The 18,630-nt window shown below is 42.9% G+C and overlaps 1 pseudogene; it reads right to left on the bottom strand.

Moving 5' to 3' along the window:
• Window positions 1-2,066: 2,066 nt before the first annotated feature.
• LOC142254686 (tumor protein p53-inducible nuclear protein 2-like) overlaps window positions 2,067-18,630 on the bottom strand; it is a 162,447-nt pseudogene continuing 145,883 nt past the window's right edge.

The raw sequence follows: 18,630 nt of genomic DNA, 5'->3' as shown, positions 1-18,630 counted from the left end.
TTGTGTCTACGTATAGTAAAGTAGCCATGCGCTACGCAATGAAACCACCTATAGCGTCACCTGGTGGAAAACAATGGAGTTAGCATTTTTATTTCGAAAACGGAACGAGATAGAGAAAAAAGTGAATTACAAAGTTGTAGGGTATCATCAATTCAATTTAATTTATTTCTATCTCGTTCCGTTTTCGAGATAAAATTGCTAACTCGGTTGTTTTCCGACAGGTGGCGCTATAGGTGGTTTCATTGCGTAGCGCATGGCTACTTTACTATTCCTAGATACCACTTCTATGCCTATAGCTGCTGCCGTTCTCAGATTAATGGCGGTGGACAGGATATGGGTGGACACACTGTATACTCATGTGAGGGAAATCCTGGGATATGATGATAAATTATGATGTTCAGTCATGTCAGCCAGCACCCCCCTGATGTCACACACCCCCTTTCCCTTCACACACAGAGACCCTTGCAAATATTCAGCATCTGGGAAGGTGTTGAATATCCAATTACACAGCCAAAGGCAATCTCCTATGATATCAAAATTAGCTGAGCTGTTAGCCCTTGGAAACCAACAAAAGGGAAGGAAGACCTCCCTATGTCACCCTGTGGTAGAAGTTCTTATCTAATTAACAGGCTTTTGAAGTCCCTAGACAGACAGGCTCCAGTAAAATATGTGTAATATCTCGTGAGCCGTGCTTCCTATAACTATGTCAAGCAGAAATATGGCATCGGGACAGGCTGACGAGCCCCGCACATATTTTATAGGTGTGGGACCTTTGGAGGTATCCCAAACTGGATATTGGCCAGTGGGGGACCAGCAGACCAGCCATGTGCCCTATCATTTTGAAGGTGAAATCATAACTGTAAAAATGAGAGCATTGGCGTCCGCCTACGACGTTCCCAGGCAAAGTTATGGCCAATAATCCCTTGGGGATATTATTTTAGACTCCAGCCAGGGGAGGGGCAGTGCTTCCCTGTGAGGTCACTAAGGTAGGAGGGGACATGGATTGAGCCAGGTTGATAACCACAGTTCAGACATTTTGGCTTGTTCTTTGCTCGGGGGTCAATTGTGCTGCACACCGGTGAGAAAATTCCTGGAACCCTGGTCTATGGCGCCCCCCTCTCACCAGATGCACAAGGTAACTGCTTGAACTGTATGCCTGTTTGTAACCCATAACTTACTTGTAAATGTACTCTGACCTATGTATATATTCTGTTGATTCCATACTGTATATAGTGTAGTTTCTAGTGTGGCTTAGGCCGATTAAAATATATAATTAATCTTGGGCTGTTCTGTTATCTCGATCCTGAACTCCACGTCGGTGTGCTCGGCGAATAGTTACCGTAATCGGTTGGTGGCAGCGAGTTTATGCCAAGGATCATTGTGGGGCAACCAGTGAGATTTGTGAAGGTTTATATATACTCTGTCTGCTGAGGTCGGGGGAATATATCCATTACTCTCACTGGGAACCCTTCAATCATCAGCATCGTAGAATAGCGGCCTCCTGGCTTATTGTCGGGCAATTCCATAATTGGCCTGACTATAAGAGGGGCGCTAGAGAGCATGTCACGTGCTCTGTCTGTCAGCAGGGTGGTGGAAATGGGGGCAATAGCTTCCGCTTCTTACCCCCTGTTTGTGAAACTCAGAGTTTATTTTACTCCAGTCGACAGCTCTTTTTAATATTGAATCAGCACTTTTTGGGCTATAACTGACGAAAACATCTGACTACCTGCCTATGTTCACGGATCTGAAGGAAAAAGAAATGGAAATAGATTTGGTTGGTCGGATAATGACTGGAAATACAAGTTGGAGAGAGAAGAGAGAGAACCCACTGACCACAAGCGCTTACATTTTACCGGGAAGAGAGAGGATCTTCCTCAGCATTAGAGCTTACAGTTTACAGACAAGCGAGAGAGCCCCACTGGTCTAAAGAGCTTACTCTTTACAGGCAACAGAGTGACAGTACCTTACTAGCCATAAGAGCTTACACTCTACAGAAGAGAAAGACTTACCCAGTGACTCTGGAGATGGAAAACGACTGTCATACTCACTGTGTTTCACTGAGAAGGTTAATGGTTGCAGTGGTGCTGCCTTGGTTGGCACATATAATTGCAGTGATGCACTGCATTGCGACCCTGGAACTCCGGTGCCAGATTCTGCCTCTGTAGATTTTTACGTCCTAGCTTGCACTTATCCACCATAGCTTTGACGCGTTGGATCCTTGAGACTTGACCTACTTTTCCTAAAATAGTGGTTTTTGCAGCAACTGAGCTGGCATGGTGGGGTGTGCGATGCTCCACTCTGGTTTTGGATGGTGATCTGTCTCTGGCTAATTCAACTGCTCCACCACGATGCTGCCACTGGTGATGTGTACAGACATGCTTAGGTGCTCAATCCGGAGGTCTTTTAGCAGACTACTTCCAACGGTATTGTGGACAGGACCCTCTGCAGTGAAACAGGGGGAGGGGTAGCGAACCAGCTCTCGACCATCCATTGGGGTGGGTGGGGGGCATGGACCAACCATTCCTATCACCCAGGGCGTGTGGCAGTGGGCTGGAGGCAATGCTGTCCGTTTGGCCCTCTGCCACATCTTAATCACTTGAGGTTAAGGTGTAGCTATCTGGGATATCAATAATTAACTAGCCATCATCTTCCTCCTCTGATGCAAAAGCTTTTGGTTCTATGGGACTGATGGAGGTTATGAAAGTGGAGAAAGTTCACTGAGAACTGCTGATGGCTCAGTTACTGACTACCACTGGACAAAGTTATAGCTGAAAGGTAATATGGGGAAATCCGTGTGGCAATAAAAAAAAATACGTTTTACTGCTCTCTGATGCTTTAGCGGTGAGGGAAATTGAAGTGAATCTCAAAATGTTTGAATTAATGTAAAACCGCAAATTTCAGGAAACTAGATTGAATCGCAATCCTTGGCACATCAACTCATCTCTAGTCTCAATTGAAAACCACTGAATCTGCTATTTCCTTAAAGCAAGTCTGACAACAGAAAAGCTTTGTTAAGGGCAGTATATTCCAGCAACAGATCTGTACTAGAAAGCCAAAATTGCCTAAAAATGATTGTGACAATTAACTACTAAGACTCCCTAAATATACACCTGCTAACACGGTACAAAGATATATTTTACTTGTATTAAATATACACTAGACACGTAGTTTATGAGCTAAGTGTATTCAAGAGGAGAGTAGGCCTGTACCTCTGTAATTTGCTACAAATGCACCTATTTAAATCTTGTAATATTTGGGTTATTTATTAAGTATTTTGCTACAGTTTTCTGGCATCAAAAGTGATAAAGTTAAGCCATTTTTGCATAAAATTAGTGACTTTTTTTCCCATTTGTGCTACCCCTGGCACTATATTAAAAAGTGAATGGGGCTTAGAAAAGGCACCTAATCTATCACAGCACCATGATACATTACTATAATGTTTCAAAGGAAACTGGTAAAATATATCTTTGTACCGTGTTAGCAGGTAGAGATAAAAAAATTGTTTAAAAGAACTGAGAGTCCTCAGTGATTGATACCTTTTAATGGCTAACTGAAAAAAATGGTAATAATAGCAAGCTTTCGAGACTACTCAGGTCTCTTTTTCAGGCTCAGTATAACACAAAATCTGAAGAGTTACATATTTATACACAACAGGACATAGAATGGAGCAGTAAATAAGACAAGTTATGTGAAGCAGAACTATCACTATGGCAATAGGACAAACTGTTGTGGCCATAAATATTGCTGCAGTTCATAGATAAGCAGTGTGAAAGTGTTATTGTCATCTGATTGGGGTCTGGTCCAGAGCTAGGATGCCCCCAGATGGTCTGAGAACATTTCTTAATTCATGTAAAAAGATATAAATCCATGTGACACATTCATTCCTGCTCTGAATGTGTCAAAGGTCATCATATGTTTGTACTCCCAGACTCTTCTGTCTCTCTGCAACTTGAAATTTCCTTTCAATACCAGCAATTTCATGTCCATGATGTTGTGGCCTATCTTACAAAAATGTTTGGTCACAGGAAGATCTAAAGGAAAAGGAAACTGTCATGTAATGTCCTTGAGATCTACACCAGATCAAGGCTAACATAGATTTCTTTTTCTGGTGCATGGGCAGCTCAACTCCAAAACTATTAGTTTGTAACTCTAAATACATTTTGGGCAAGAATGGCAAACAAAATGCCAGTCCTGATAAACTGCATTATTTTAGTGATTCACCTTTTTATAGTTTGGTAAAATGAAAGCCGTTTTCAAACAATCCGTTATTTATGAGTTATTCATATATTTCTATGAAATACTTTGAAGTGTTGTTCTTCGTGTCACCTCTTTTTTATTTAAATCTTTCTAAATAATCCATTAATGTCAAAAACATATTCTATGAAACATTATCTTGACCTAAATATAAACCATGAATTAAAATGTAAGTGTAAATGAATATATGAGCATGTTAATCATACTGAGGAAAATCCTCTACAAAAAAAACATAAAGAAAATGATTTTATGTAACAAGCACTTTATCAAGATTTCCTTGGCATCCCACGGGGACTTTCATCATGATGGTGTGATTTCTTTTATAAGTTTATCCATGGTTTCCTTCTCATTTGAAATTCTGCATTTCATCACTTCATATACAAAACATGGTCGGCTGTATTTTCTAGGTAATTATTTGGTGTGAATTAAACAGAATCAAATCAACGTATTCCATTAAAGGATTTTCATTCTATTTGTGAACTGAATTAGTAACATAAAAGGCAAAAGTATCAATATACCGTAAGCTTTATTATTAGATGCTCTATATATTGTAATGTAATACAGTCAAAAACATGTTGGAAAAAATGCTGTCGAACAGCAGGTAAATGTGTCTCTAAAAGAATTTTCTAAAAACAATGATCTTTTGAGAGGCAAGTAGCAAAATATATGCAAAGTAAATGTAGTAAGCTCTGTTTGTAGTGTATTTTAACACTTGCATTACATCTTTTACTAAACCACCTACTTTACATGTTTTAATTTGGTGAAAAAAGGTATGCTGATATATTCTATAGTGGGCAAATCTTTGCCTGTAGGACACTTTTTGGTAAATGCCCAGTACTACTGACAAAATTGGCGTATGTTGTGAGAACAATTTATAGAGCCTAATCAGAACATAATAGAGCCTAATTCATTAATATTGGTATTTTGAAAACTTGTCTTAATGAGTGGAACAGGTGAAAAGGAAGGAGGCGTATTAATAGGCGCATACCACTTAAGAAAATAGTGCAACCACTACTACTTAATACTGGCATGCGCCCCACCAGAAATATTATACCAGTCAGGAACTGAAGTACATTTCTGGGAAAACATGCTAATGGTGCTTAAATTTGATGAATTCGAGATGTCCCATCCCACTCCAGCGCTGCCCACTCTGTCACAGCTGGTCAGGACTGGTGTATAAACGGCAAAAGTCACAAAAACGTTTGCTCAAATTTGAGTTTACAATAGTTGAATTATTATTATTATTATTATTTATTTATAGAGCACCATTGATTCCATGGTGCTGAATGTGTTTTACGCCAGAAAATTTGTGAAAGTACCTTCATGAATCCGGCCCATAGTGTTAAGATATGGTAGACGTGTAAGTGGTTGTTCACCAGTGTTTTTTATCTGGGCTCCCTCTGCCTTTTATCATGGGGGCCTGCTGCATCCAGCTGTATTTTAGTATTATGCCTAGGAATCAGGGTTTGGTAAGTATGCTTGTATTTATTTATTTATTTTTGTGTTAAAATAAATAATATAATAAATAAATCTTTATTTTTATATAGCGCTAACATATTCCGCAGCGCTTTACATACATCAGGAACACTGTCCCCATCGGGTCTCACAATCTAAATTCCCTATCTGTATGTCTTTGGAGTGTGGGAGGAAACCGGAGTACCCGGAGGAAACCCACGCAAACACGGGGAGAACATACAAACTCCTTTGCAGATGGTGTCCTTGGTGGGTTTCGAGCACAGGACCCCAGCGCTGCAAGACTGCAGTGCTAACCACTGAGCCACCGTGCCACCCAAAATATGGTTTAACTTGTTGCTGCTTCACATGATGTACCATGGCTTTTGTCAGGGTCTTTGAAGCAGGATCAGAATGGTAGAGAGAAAATGTCGGCTAAAGTATATAGCTGACATCTGCCTCTAATAGCAGTAGTGAGAGCATTGTCATTTGCTGCTGTTAACCTCTTAAATGCTGCCTGCTGTCTATCTCTGACAGTGGCATTTAAGTGCCATATCCATAATCCATAACCCGAATATTAGTTTGGTCACCCATCAGCAACCTTGCGATGCTATGGCAGAGAGCAGATGGGTTGCTATGACAACTGGAGGCCGGCTGAAGTACTCTGTGCCAGTCAGGTGATCTTTTCTATGGCATCTAGCCTTTAGCTGTGCATTTTAGGAGACTTTCATTTTTACAAAATACAGCAAAATTGATGTATAAAGATGTAGAAATAATCCTAAATTGTACATATAAGAATGTCAGCTTGCTATGTACTGATTCATAGCAGGCTAGCAAGAGTTAATCTGTGCTAGTCTGCTTATTTGCTCTCTTGGATCACCTGCTGTGAGGGAGCCTATCACATCTTCTCCCTGCCTACATATACTGGCTGTGTCCTTCCTCTTATGCCAACTATAGCTTGTCTTAGTTGTTCTGGTAGGGGTGTGGTGTCCCAGACATTCTGGTGCTTGAAATTCTTGTTGTTATGCGCAGTTGTGGGGTTTACTCCAGTTGTTTTTTTTAGTTTCCTTTCTGTTCTTGTTTTACTCCTGAATCTCTTACTATCTTGTGTGTGTGCAGTGTGTAAGAGTTCTGGTTTTCCCTTGTTTGTCTTCATCTGTGTTTAACATCACTCTCCTGCCCCATCCTTCCCTATGGGAGGAGGGAAATCAGACTAGGTCTGGTCGGGATTCAGAGCACGGCCAGGAATGGGATACAGGCATTTCCACCATTATGAGTATTTCTGAGATTAGGGATAGCATAGTGCCCCCTAGCATAAGGGACTGCATAGGGGCCCCTATCCTTCATTATCCAAAATGTCACATTATAATACTGATACATAGGAGACTGGTCGGACCGTTGGATCTCCAGCAGCTTCTCCTTGATTGCTGCCCTGGAGTGATATAAGTCTTTCCCTAAACACACATGCAGAATCCCCTGAGTAAGCATTTGTGAAACATGTTAGGTTTCTTTGATGGGTGACTAATTTTAATACTGCTGCTACTATTACATTTACCCTACCTTAGCTTCTCTGATGGGATTATGACTGTTCTTTACACTCCAATCTGAATTAATTTACTTACGATGCATACCTGGCTTTGCACATGCTAATTTACTGTAAAGATATTTACATATATTTTATTTGTCTCTTCTATTTCTGTGCCAATCCTATAGTAGTGGTTTCTCAGTCAGTTCACCCACCAATACGTCTGCACTTGTGGTGTTGGTTGTATTTATGGGGAGATTTATTCACATACAATAAAATTTAATTCTTGTCCATTTGTAACTACATCTTTGCTTTTTTATCATTATCACCTTTTGCTTCTATTTTTTGTGGTTGTGGATAGTGATGGGCGAACCCGAATTGAAAACTTCGGAGTCTGTACCGAACACATAGTGTTTATGCACATGGTCACGAACACGAGTTTTCTTGGGAAACTTGTGTTACAGTTTGGGTCCAGTTCGGGTCCAGGGGCTGAACAAATTATTAAAAAACATTATGATTAAACCTACCGGTCCCGCGAAGTGTCCTGCAGACCCGTTATCTTCCGGCTGTTTCTGCTTCTGGGTCCAATCATTAACTTCTGGCGGTATTCACTGCACTGCTCGTCACTCTGCAGTTTTTGGCTTTTTTCCGCCATGTTCACGGTGACGTCAGGGTGCACCCGAGTCCATGAGCCATGGACTCGATTGAACTTTGACTGTCACTGTGCAAGTCTTATATTGGAATCACCCAGCACGGCGCACACTCTCCTGACAGGAGCAGGTCGGCTGCATGTATTTCCATGCAACTGAGGTGCTCCTGTCAGGAGAGTGTGCGCCTTGCCTGATGATACCAATGCAAGACTCGCATGAGTTATGCGCAAGTGGAATTATACCCTCACTGTCAGCCTGCTTCTCACTCTGTAGAGACGCTTGTCTGTACAGAGCGATGAAGGAAATCTGACATTGCTCTCCCTGTGGACTACGTCGAACAAAGGATTTTTTTATCATTAAGATACAGTCTCTAAATGTTTTTCGTTTTATTTCTAATAAAAAAAATCTATGTGCTTTATTGGTTTTTAGTGTTTATTAGAAATTCATGCTGGCCATGTCTAATTTGGCATGACACCATGAATTTCGGGCTTAGTACCAACTGAGAATACAAATCTGGTATTAACCTCTTGATTATTCAGCGTGCCACTGCCATCAAGGCCACTGGATGAGCTGGGTAAAGCGCCTGGAAATGGTGCTAAGAAACAATGCATCATCTCCAGGGGAAGCTGCAGGCTGCGTTTTTTAGCGTGGAGGGCCCAGAACGCTTGGGCCTTACCATGCTGAGAATCTCTGCCTGCCTGGTTTTATCTGACTGGCGATCAAAATAAGGCGAGAACCCACATTTCGCTTTCTTACAGAGATGCCATATGGAATAACCAGTTTCCTCAGGGGGATATCACAGTGTAAAAATAAATAAATCATTTTAAAAAATGACGTTGTGCTACACGGTACTTTTGATTCTTAGCACAGATAAAGCGGACAGCTACAGGCTACCACTCCCATCTGCCTGGCTTTTCCTTGGCTGGCATCAAAATACAGGGAAGCCCATTATTTTTTTTTTTAATTATTTAAAAAAATAGTTAAAAAAAAAATGAGTGGACTCCCGCCATATTTTGATCGCCAGTCAGGAAAAAACAGGCAGCTGGGGGCTGGGATTCTCATCGTGGTATACCCCAAGCGTTCTGTGCCCCCCACGCTAAAAAATGCAGCCCGCAGCTACCCCTGGAAATGGCACATTGTTTATTAGCGCAATTTATAGGTGCTTTACCCGATACGTCCAGCGGTCCTGATGGCAGTGGCACGCTGAGTAATAAAGGTGTTAATACCAGCTTTGCATTCTCAGCTGGTGCTAAGCCCAAAATGTATGGTGTTACGCCAAATTAGACATGGCACCATGAATTTCTAGTAAACAGTAAAAAAACAGAACACATAGAAAACATTTTTTATTAGAAATAAAATAAAAAAATTAAGAGTCCCCATCTTTATTATAAAAAAATCTATAGCCTAACGTAGTCCACAGGGAGAGCAATGTCAGCTCTTCTTCATTGCTCTGTACAGATAAGCATCTATACAGAGCGAGAAGCAGCCTGACACTGACAGTAATAGTCAAAGTTCAATCGAGGACTCGGGCGAACCCTGACGTCACCGCAAACATGGACGAAAACAGCCGAAGACTGCCGAGTGACGAGCAGTGCAGTAAATACCCAAGAAGTTAATGATCGGACCCGGAAGCAGAAGCAGCCGGGAGACAGAGTCTGCAGGACACATCGCAGGTCCTGTAAGTATAATGACAATGTTTATTATTAACTCTATTCTTTATTTTACAGCCCCCTTCCTCACCCCATCCCATACCTGTAAAGTCCAAGCTCGGGGTTCGGATGCAAGTTCGCCTTATTGGTGACCCCGAATACGGACAAAAAGTTTGGGTGAGGCTACTGATCCCGAATATCGGGGATGGGGGTCACCCATCACTAGTTGTGAATGCTCTATGTTACTCAAGGTACATTTTTTGTTAGTCGATTTTGTAGTATGAAAAAGTTTAACATTTTCAGTTGTGCCTTATTTGCAAAGTAATTTGCAACATATTTTGCTTCTTGCAACTTTTGAAAAATGGCTGGAATAGAAGATATTAATACCACTACTACTACTACTACTACTACTACTACTACTACTACTACTACTACTACTAATAATAATAATAATAATAATGATAATAATAATAATAATAATAATAATAATAAATATGGCACAATTACTCCAGTGCACTTCCCATTGATACTACGGTCTTAAAAAAAATTCCCTCACTGATGATAACTTAGTAAGCCTGATGTTTTATATGCCAGTCCTAAATTTAGGAATAGCAGTCTGGTGTGCTTGTAGGTGTAACACCAGTAATAGCCTTGTTATGGAGGATCTATGCTTTTCTCCCCTGAATGAATCCTGTTTATTGATGAAACATGTCAGGAGGCATATGAGGCATTGGAAAGGACGGTGATCAGGTTCAGCTGTGGACCGTCCTTGTAAGGGCTGGAGTCAATGTGTATTAGGGCAAGATAGTCCTGTATCTGGATCTTGAAGCCTCATTTGACTCCGCCTGTCAAAAATCTGCTGTGACAGATAGTGGGATCATCTAAATGGGTGAGATTACTCCTAATTCTGTCATTTAATATGTTTACTGGATATGAAGGACTTGTATATTGCTTGCTAAATTGGACCACTGTCGCTGTGTAACTTTTGTTTTAAATGTATGTATTATTCCCTAATAGGCCCATTTTTTATATCAATTTTCCAGGACCACTGACCTTTTTATATTGGTAATATCTGTATATTTAATAGCATTCCTTTTGGGCCCATATGATTACCAACATATATTTGGTCTACTATCTTGTTGACCTCACTTTCGGGGACGGTACTTTTGAGCTCCAGTGTTTTACATGGCCCTTCTGATATCAACACCCTATTTCCTGGGCAAATGTGTATGTGCATAAATATAGGGCAAATTCCCTTGGTATTTTAAGATGGTTGAGGTACCCTTGCAATTAGAATTTTATAATTTATTATACTAATAAAGGTTAAGTTTTATCCTATTCTTTCCTTTGGTGCTATAGCTTATCAGTCCTAAATTTAACCTCAGAGGAGTGAAATTCCCAAATATAATTTCTTAATACATTTAAAAATAATAATAATAATGATAATAATGATGGTAATAATAATAATCACCTAATACATTTTGTAAGTGTAATAATTATACATCAGAAACCTCCGTCTATTGAATCCATGCATTTTTTTTTTGAGATTTTCCAAAAGTTGTAGGAGAGAAAAAAGTCCAAAAATTTTGCATGTTACAAAATTCACAACTTTTAAACACTAAGAGTTAAATCTGACATCAAGCTGTTAATTTATATTTCCTTTTTATATAGACCTTTTTTCACTTGTGGACAAATTTGTTTCTGTTTCTCTAAAGCAATATTACAAAAGTTAATAATGAATGGAAAACATAACATGAAAATTCAGGAAATTGTACATGATTCAGAAAAAAAGATGGCATTGTTTAGTTAATCAGGTTCATGATATGATAAGCAAAGCCTGATGAGCATACACAGAATAAAATATTTTTATCGAATAATCCTCTTTGCAATCCTCTTTAAAAGCAAGAGGTCAGATATTAAGTATCCATTTTGCTAATCTCCATAATCCTTTATCTGATATAGGTCAACATAACACTTTTTCAGCCTCAGAAAATAACTAGTATTTGGTTTTTGAACTTCAGATGTAAAGTGAAGGACAGAAAAAAATCTAAACAAATCCCCAGGCGCTCCATGGCCAAGAATTTCTCACCTTTAACTTTATAATTAAAAGGAAAAATCTTATGCATATTTTCATATAGAGGCCAAATAGATAGGTGACTCAATATTTAATTGCTACCTAATTAAAATGTGATTATCCTTTTTCTTTTTTTTATTATGAATAGACTAACAATTTTGTGAATAATTTAATAATGTAAACTTTATGTGGTCAGTTTTACTACGGACTCCAAATTCCCACAAAGACATTACACTTCATTGTAAAAAAAAGTTTGTTTAAAAGAACTGAGAGTCCTCAGTAGTTGATACCTTTTAATGGCTAACTGAAAAGATGGTAATAATAGCAAGCATTCAAGACTACTCAGGTCTCTTCATCAGGCATGGTATAACACAAAATCTGAAGAGTCACATATTTATACACAACAGGACATAGAATAGTGCAGTAAAAAACAATGAAACAAAAAAACAAGTTATGTGAAGCAGAACTATCACTATGGCAAGGGGGCAAACTGTCGTGGCCATAAATATTGTGTAGTTCATAGATAAGCAGTGTGAAAGTTTTATTGTCCTCTGATTGGGGTGTCTGGTCCGAGCTGTGATGGACCCAGATGCTCTGAGGAACACATTTCTTAATTCATGTAAAAAGACATAAATCCATGTGACACATTCATTCCTGCTCTGAATGTGTCAAAGGTCATCATGAGTTTGTATTCCCAGACTCTCCTGTCTCTTTGGGACTTGAAATTTCCTTTCAATACCAGCAATTTCATGTCCATGATGCTGTGGTCTGGGTTCCAAAAATGTTTGACCACACGTAGATCCATCCTTTTTTCTCTAATTGTGTGGCAGTGAGAATTCATCCTTGTCCTGAACTGTTGTCCTGTCTACCCTACATACAGACCCCCAGTTGGACATTTGGTACATATAATCAAGTACACCACATTAGTTGTGGTGCAGCTGAAGGTTTTGTCCTGATGTGATCTGGGAATTTTTATCTTGTCCGTTGTCAATATAAATGGACAGGTCTTACATTTTTTCTGGTTGCAGGGAAATGTTCCTGTTGTTGTTGGAGAGGATAGGGAGCTTCTGAGAATGATGCTTCTTAGATTCGGGGGCTGCCTAAATCACAGAAGTGGGGGGCCTGGAAAAAACGATTTTAACCGGGCATCTTTTTGCAGTAATGGTTGTAGTTTCCGTGTAGCGCCTCTTAGCACCTCCAGATTTGGATTGTAGGTGATTACAAGAGGTACCCGGTTGTTTTCTTCTTTAGTTTTATAATGTAGGGGATGGTTTCTTGATATTCTGGTGGCTCTTGCAATCTGGTTTTCAATTGTTCTTGGGTGATAGCCTTCATTCAGAAAGGTCTTTCTGAGGCCCTCAAGGTGATTGTCTCCTGTAGGAACATATCCGATTGTACCTGATGGCCTGACTGTACACTATAGAGTTTTTTATGTGTTTTGGATAAAAACTGTCCCATTTCAGGTATGTTGGACGGTCAATTGACTTCTTGTACAGGGATGTCTCTATTTCATTGTTCCGTAGTTTAATGATGGACACTCTCTTCTCTCTTTCTCCTCTCTCTCTCTCTCTCCTCTCTCTTCTCTCTCTTCTCTCTCTCTCAAATTCAAATTCAAATATGCTTTACTGGCAGGACCAAAATACAATTAGTATTGCCAAAGCAAGAGAGATACAGTAAGTGTGCTGGGAGGGGATCAGGGTTATAGGGAGTTAGGGTCACAATTTGGGCTCTGAAAGTCCTTTTATTGGCCTTATGTTCCCCTCAGCTTATGACAAGTGATGACATATTGGGCAGCAATCTCCACCGTTGATTCTTCTTCCCCCAGTAGGAAGTGGAGTTTCATCTCCTCGTCCATGGATGGAAAGTCCAGGGTATGAGTGGTAAGTATCTGGAGTAGTGGGAGGCTCTCACTGCTGAGTATTTGTTACAGTGCAGCAGGAAATGTGCCTCGTCCTCCAGAGCCCCCTGCTGGCAGTGCTGGCATAGTCTGTTCTCCCGCGGCTTGTATGTCTGTCGGTGCCGCCCTGTTTCCACCTCTAGGCTGTGGGCACTCAGTCTGTACAGGCTCAGGGTCTGCCTGTCTTTTGGGTGGTGTAACCTTTCCAGATACGGGGCCAGAGTGTAGTCCCTCCGCAGTGACTGGTAGATTGTGAGTTTCTGGGAGTTCTCTAATTCACTCTTCCAATCCTCGATGTATTGCATCTTGCAGCTCTCTGAGATCTCTTTTATTTTGGCTTTTGTCAGAGTGTGTTGCTGACTTTGGCTGTACTGGCTGCCAGGGTTCCTGGCTTGCTCTAGACTCTGGCTCAGCAGGGCTTTATGATGGTAGGAGCTGGGGTTGCTGTTCTGTATGTGTGCCTGGTGTGATAGCGCCCTCTTGTGTATACTGAGCCATAAGGGTAATCGGCCCAGCTCTGCCCGACAGGCTATGTTTGAGGTGCTGCGATGGACTTGGCCTACCAGCAAACTGATCAGATGATATTGGATCCAGATTGGACGGCGCGGGACCCTTGACCCAGGATTACTGTGGAGGGGGTTCATTATTTCAATAAAGATGGAGTCACTAATTGTTTTGTGTTTTATTTGTAATAAAAATATTTTTCTGTGTGTTGTGTTTTTTTTATCTGTACTAGAAATTCATGGTGGCCATGTCTAATATTGGCATGACACCATGATTTTCGGGCTTAGGGCCAGTTGATAATATACAGCTAGCCCTAACCCCATTATTACCCAGAGAGCCACCCGTCACCAGGGCAGCTGGAAGAGTTGGATAAAGCGCCAGAAGATGGCGCTTCTATGAAAGCGCCATTTTCTGGGGCGGTTGCGGACTGCAATTCGCAGCAGGGGTGCCCAGAAAGCTTGGGCACACTGAGCTGCGGATTCCAATCCCCAGCTGCCTAGTTGTACCTGGCTGGACACAAAACTTGGGTGAAGCTCACATCGTTTTTTTTCTTAATTATTTCATGAAATTCATGAACTAATTAAAAAAAGGGCTTCCCTATATTTTTGGTTCCCAGCCGGGTACAAATAGGCAGCTGGGGGTTGGGGGCAGCCCGTAGCTGCCTGCTGTACCTGGCTAGCATACAAAAACATGGCAAAGCCAACATAATTTTTTTTGGGGGGGCAAAAAACTCCTGCAGTCCTGGATGGAGTATGCTGAGACTTGTAGTTCTGCAGCAGCTGTCTGTCTGTATAGAGGAGAGCAGACAGCAGCTGCAGAACGACAAGGCTCAGCATGCTCCATTCACTAGTGTATGCAGGAGAGCAGACAGCAGCTGCAGAACTACAAGGCTCAGCATACTCCATCCAGGGCTGTATGCAGGAGTTTTTTGCCCACCAAAAAAATGACGTGGGCTTCGCCATATTTTTGTATGCTAGCCAGTTACAGCAGGCAGGTACGGCTGCCCCCAACCCCCAGCTGCCTATTTGTACCCGGCTGGGAATTAAAAAAAAATAGGGAAGCCCTTTTTTTAATTATTTCATGAATTTCATGAAATAATTTAAAAAAAAATCGACATGAGCTTCGCTCCATTTTTGTGTCCTGCCAGGTACAACTAGGCAGCTGGGGATTGGAACCGCAGCACAGGTTAGCCCGAGCTTTCTGGGCCCCGCTGCTGCGAATTGCAGTCCGCAGCCGCCCCAGAAAATGGCGCTTTCATAGAAACGTCATCTTCTGGCTCTGTATCCAACTCTTCCAGCAGCCCTGAAGCCGGGTGGCTCGCTGGGAAATAATGAGTAATACTAGCTTTGTTTTACTAGCTAGTATTAAGTCAGAGATTCTTAATGTCAGGCAAGTGTTATGAACCGGCGCTGCCATAGTCGCAAGCAGCCTGCTGCGGTTCCTGTTGCGCCCAGGCGCCGGCTGCCGTGCTTGGCCATGACTCAGGTCATCCAGTTGGCTGCTCCTTCCACCATGTCTAAGTGTGGAGAGGCAGCTAGTGCGCATGTGCGCGCCTATTTACCCCAACCAGAGTCTAAGCCCGGTGTTTTGCCTACTGAGCATGCTCAGCCTGATTGTGTCATTTCTGAGACTAAAGCCTGCTTTACACCATATGATCCAGCATACGATATTGTATGCGATCGTACCCGCCCCCATCATATGTGCGGCACGTTCAATTTGATGAACGTGTTGCCCAAATGAGTAACCCCCCATCACACGTACTTACCCGTCCATACGACCTCGATGTGGGCGGCAAACGTCCACTTCCTGGAGTGGGAGGGACGTTCAACGTCACATCGACATCACACAGCAGCCGGCCAATAGAAGCGGAGGGGCGGAGATGAGCGGGATGTAAACATCCCGCCCACCTCCTTCCTTCCGCATTGCCGGCTGGGAGCCGCTGGACGCAGGTAAGATCTGTTCATCGTTCCCGGGGTTTCACACACTGCGATGTGTGCTACCCCAGGTACGATGAACAACCTAACGTTCAATATTTAGAAATTGAATGACGTGCGTGCGATGAACGTTTTACCATTCAATCGCAATCGCACGTAGCTGTTACATGCTACAATGTACCTTACGATGCCATTTGTGCGTCACTTACGAAGTGACCCCACCGACACATCGTAAGATATATTGTAGCATGTAAAGCGGCCTTTAGTCCCCAGTTCAGGCTGCTGAGCATGCTCCCACAATTAATCCTAACAGCCTCTTTGCACAGGTACTTGGACTTCGTGCTGTGTCTAAGTTCTGGGATGTGCCTACTGAGCATGCTCAGGCAGATAGTCTGATTTCTGAGTCTGTTGTTCAGGCTACTGAGCATGCTCAGGCACTTAGTGCATCAGAGGCTAGGTCCGGTAAGGACCTCACTGAGCATGTCCATGAGGTGGCAAGTCCTGATAGGGCAGAGAGTGTCAGGTGTCCTGATGACGTGGCCACTCCAGACTGGCTCGCAGAGGCCTGCCCCTATGATCTGGCACCTCACCATTGGTCGTCAGACGATGACTGGTGAAGTGTTTGGTGCGTGGCTGCCATGAGGTCATCAATGACATGGCGGTTCCAGATAGGCCACTGGTGACGTCGCTGCTGACATGGCACTCTGCTATTGGACCTTGGTGGTTCCACCCTAGGTTTGGGGTGGACCCAGGTTATAAAAGGGGCTGGAGACAGCATGTAGGCACAGTCTTCACTCATATTCACTTAGAATTTATTGTGGCATAAGCCTTGTTGGAAGCGGTAGGTAGGGCTATGCGAACGGTGCCTGTCACACCAAGATTCGTGCCTCAGCACATGAGGGTCAGGCGCCGTGCTTCCTTGCTACCGTCCCTGTTGTGCTATAGCAGTCCAGTGGCAGTAACTGGGCTGCAGCTGCTGCTTCACCTGTCCAGTTGTGCCTCCTACGCACATGGACAGCATACCTGCTGCATCACCTGTCCGAGAGTGCCCTCTACGCACACGGACAACGCAGCTGTTGCGCCACCTGTCCGGTTGTGCCTCCTACGCACACGACTGCATACCCCAGGACCCCTGTGGAGTTAACAGGGTGTTCCAGGATTGGGTGTGTGAACCTGTTGTCCTCATTGGCTTCCCAGTCAATGCTACTGGTGTGATCCCTTGGCCTGACGTGTCCTCTACACACGTGGCCATTCGAGTAGTGACCAGAAACGCTAATCGAAGGACCGCTCGGCCTGTTGTGTCTGACACACGTAGCCGACAGGGCACTGTTGCAGCGATCTTCTCGGTCAACGCTACCTGGTCACCATCCGGTCTGACGTGTTCCCTGCACACGTGGTGAGGGTTGCGCCAATTCCACTGACACATTAACTGGGTTGTCGTCCGGGCTGACGTGTCACTACACACGTGACCGGTTCCCTGGGTTATCTCAGAGCCATCCAGCTCTATAGTCTCCGCCTAACCCACAGGGTGCCAGCAGGTCCATTACCATCTGGAGCACGGTGGGCCCCGACTGGCGATTAAGATATATACCCCCTGGTCCTAATCTGCTGGTTCCCCCGTAGCAGTAAGTTTGACTTGGCCATTAAGAATCTCCAATAAAGGGTTAAAAAAAGACACCACACAGAGAAAAAATACTTTAATAGAAATAAATACACAGACACATTTGAGACTCCATGTTTATTAATCCCTCTCATCCCTCCATGATCCTGCTCTTCTGTCTTCTTTCTCCTTCAACATATGCAGCTCTGCTACATAAGCTAGCACTGCATGGGAGGAAGACGCTGCTGCTTTCCGTGCAGTCTATATCACTCAGTGAGTAGCAGAGGCAGCAGACTGTAAGCGGTGATGTCACCGCTGACAGGCGCGTTGCTATAGCAACGGTGATCTCCATTATTGACCGGCTGTGACAGCCGGTGAATAACGGAACGGGGAAGCAGAACGGGGAGCCGACCATGTGCAAGAGCATCTCACCGGTACACAGGGATGCACAAACGAACACCGCGTACCGGAGAGATGCACTGACAGGACCTAGTAATGACATCTAGCCATGTGACCAGTCTGTAGCCAATGAGATAACACTGGTCACATGGCTATTTTGACGTCACGATAGGTCCTATCATCAGTGCTGGTTACCGGGAGGACGCAGAGATTATCGGAAGGAAAAGCGGCGGGAGACAGAGTGCACGACGCGTCGCGGGTACCTGTAAGTGTTATGGCAATGTTTATTAACTGTATGTGTACATTTATAATGTGTTTTTATGTGTTTGTGTTTGCCTCCCATTGTTTTCAATGGGGTTCGAGAAGTTCGTCGAGCCGTTCATCGAGCCTAACTCGAACGCGGCCTCCGTTCGACGAACCGAACCGAACTCGAGCCTCTAGAGGCTCGCTCATCTCTAGCTACCACCCAAGAACAATTGAAAACCAGATTGCAAGAGCCACCAGAATATCAAGAAACCATCTCCTACATTATAAAACTAAAGAAGAAAACAACCGGGTACCTCTTGTAATCACCTACAATCCAAATCTGGAGGTGTTAAGAGGAGCTACCTGGAAACTACAACCATTAATGCAAAAAGATGCCCGGTTAAAATCTATTTTTCCAGACCCCCCCACTTCTGTGTTTTAGGCAG

This window comes from Anomaloglossus baeobatrachus, chromosome 1 (genome assembly GCF_048569485.1).
Source record: "Anomaloglossus baeobatrachus isolate aAnoBae1 chromosome 1, aAnoBae1.hap1, whole genome shotgun sequence".
Classification (NCBI taxonomy): domain Eukaryota; kingdom Metazoa; phylum Chordata; class Amphibia; order Anura; family Aromobatidae; genus Anomaloglossus; species Anomaloglossus baeobatrachus.
Note: the sequence above shows the minus strand (reverse complement) of the source record. Positions and strands in the feature narration are given on the sequence as shown.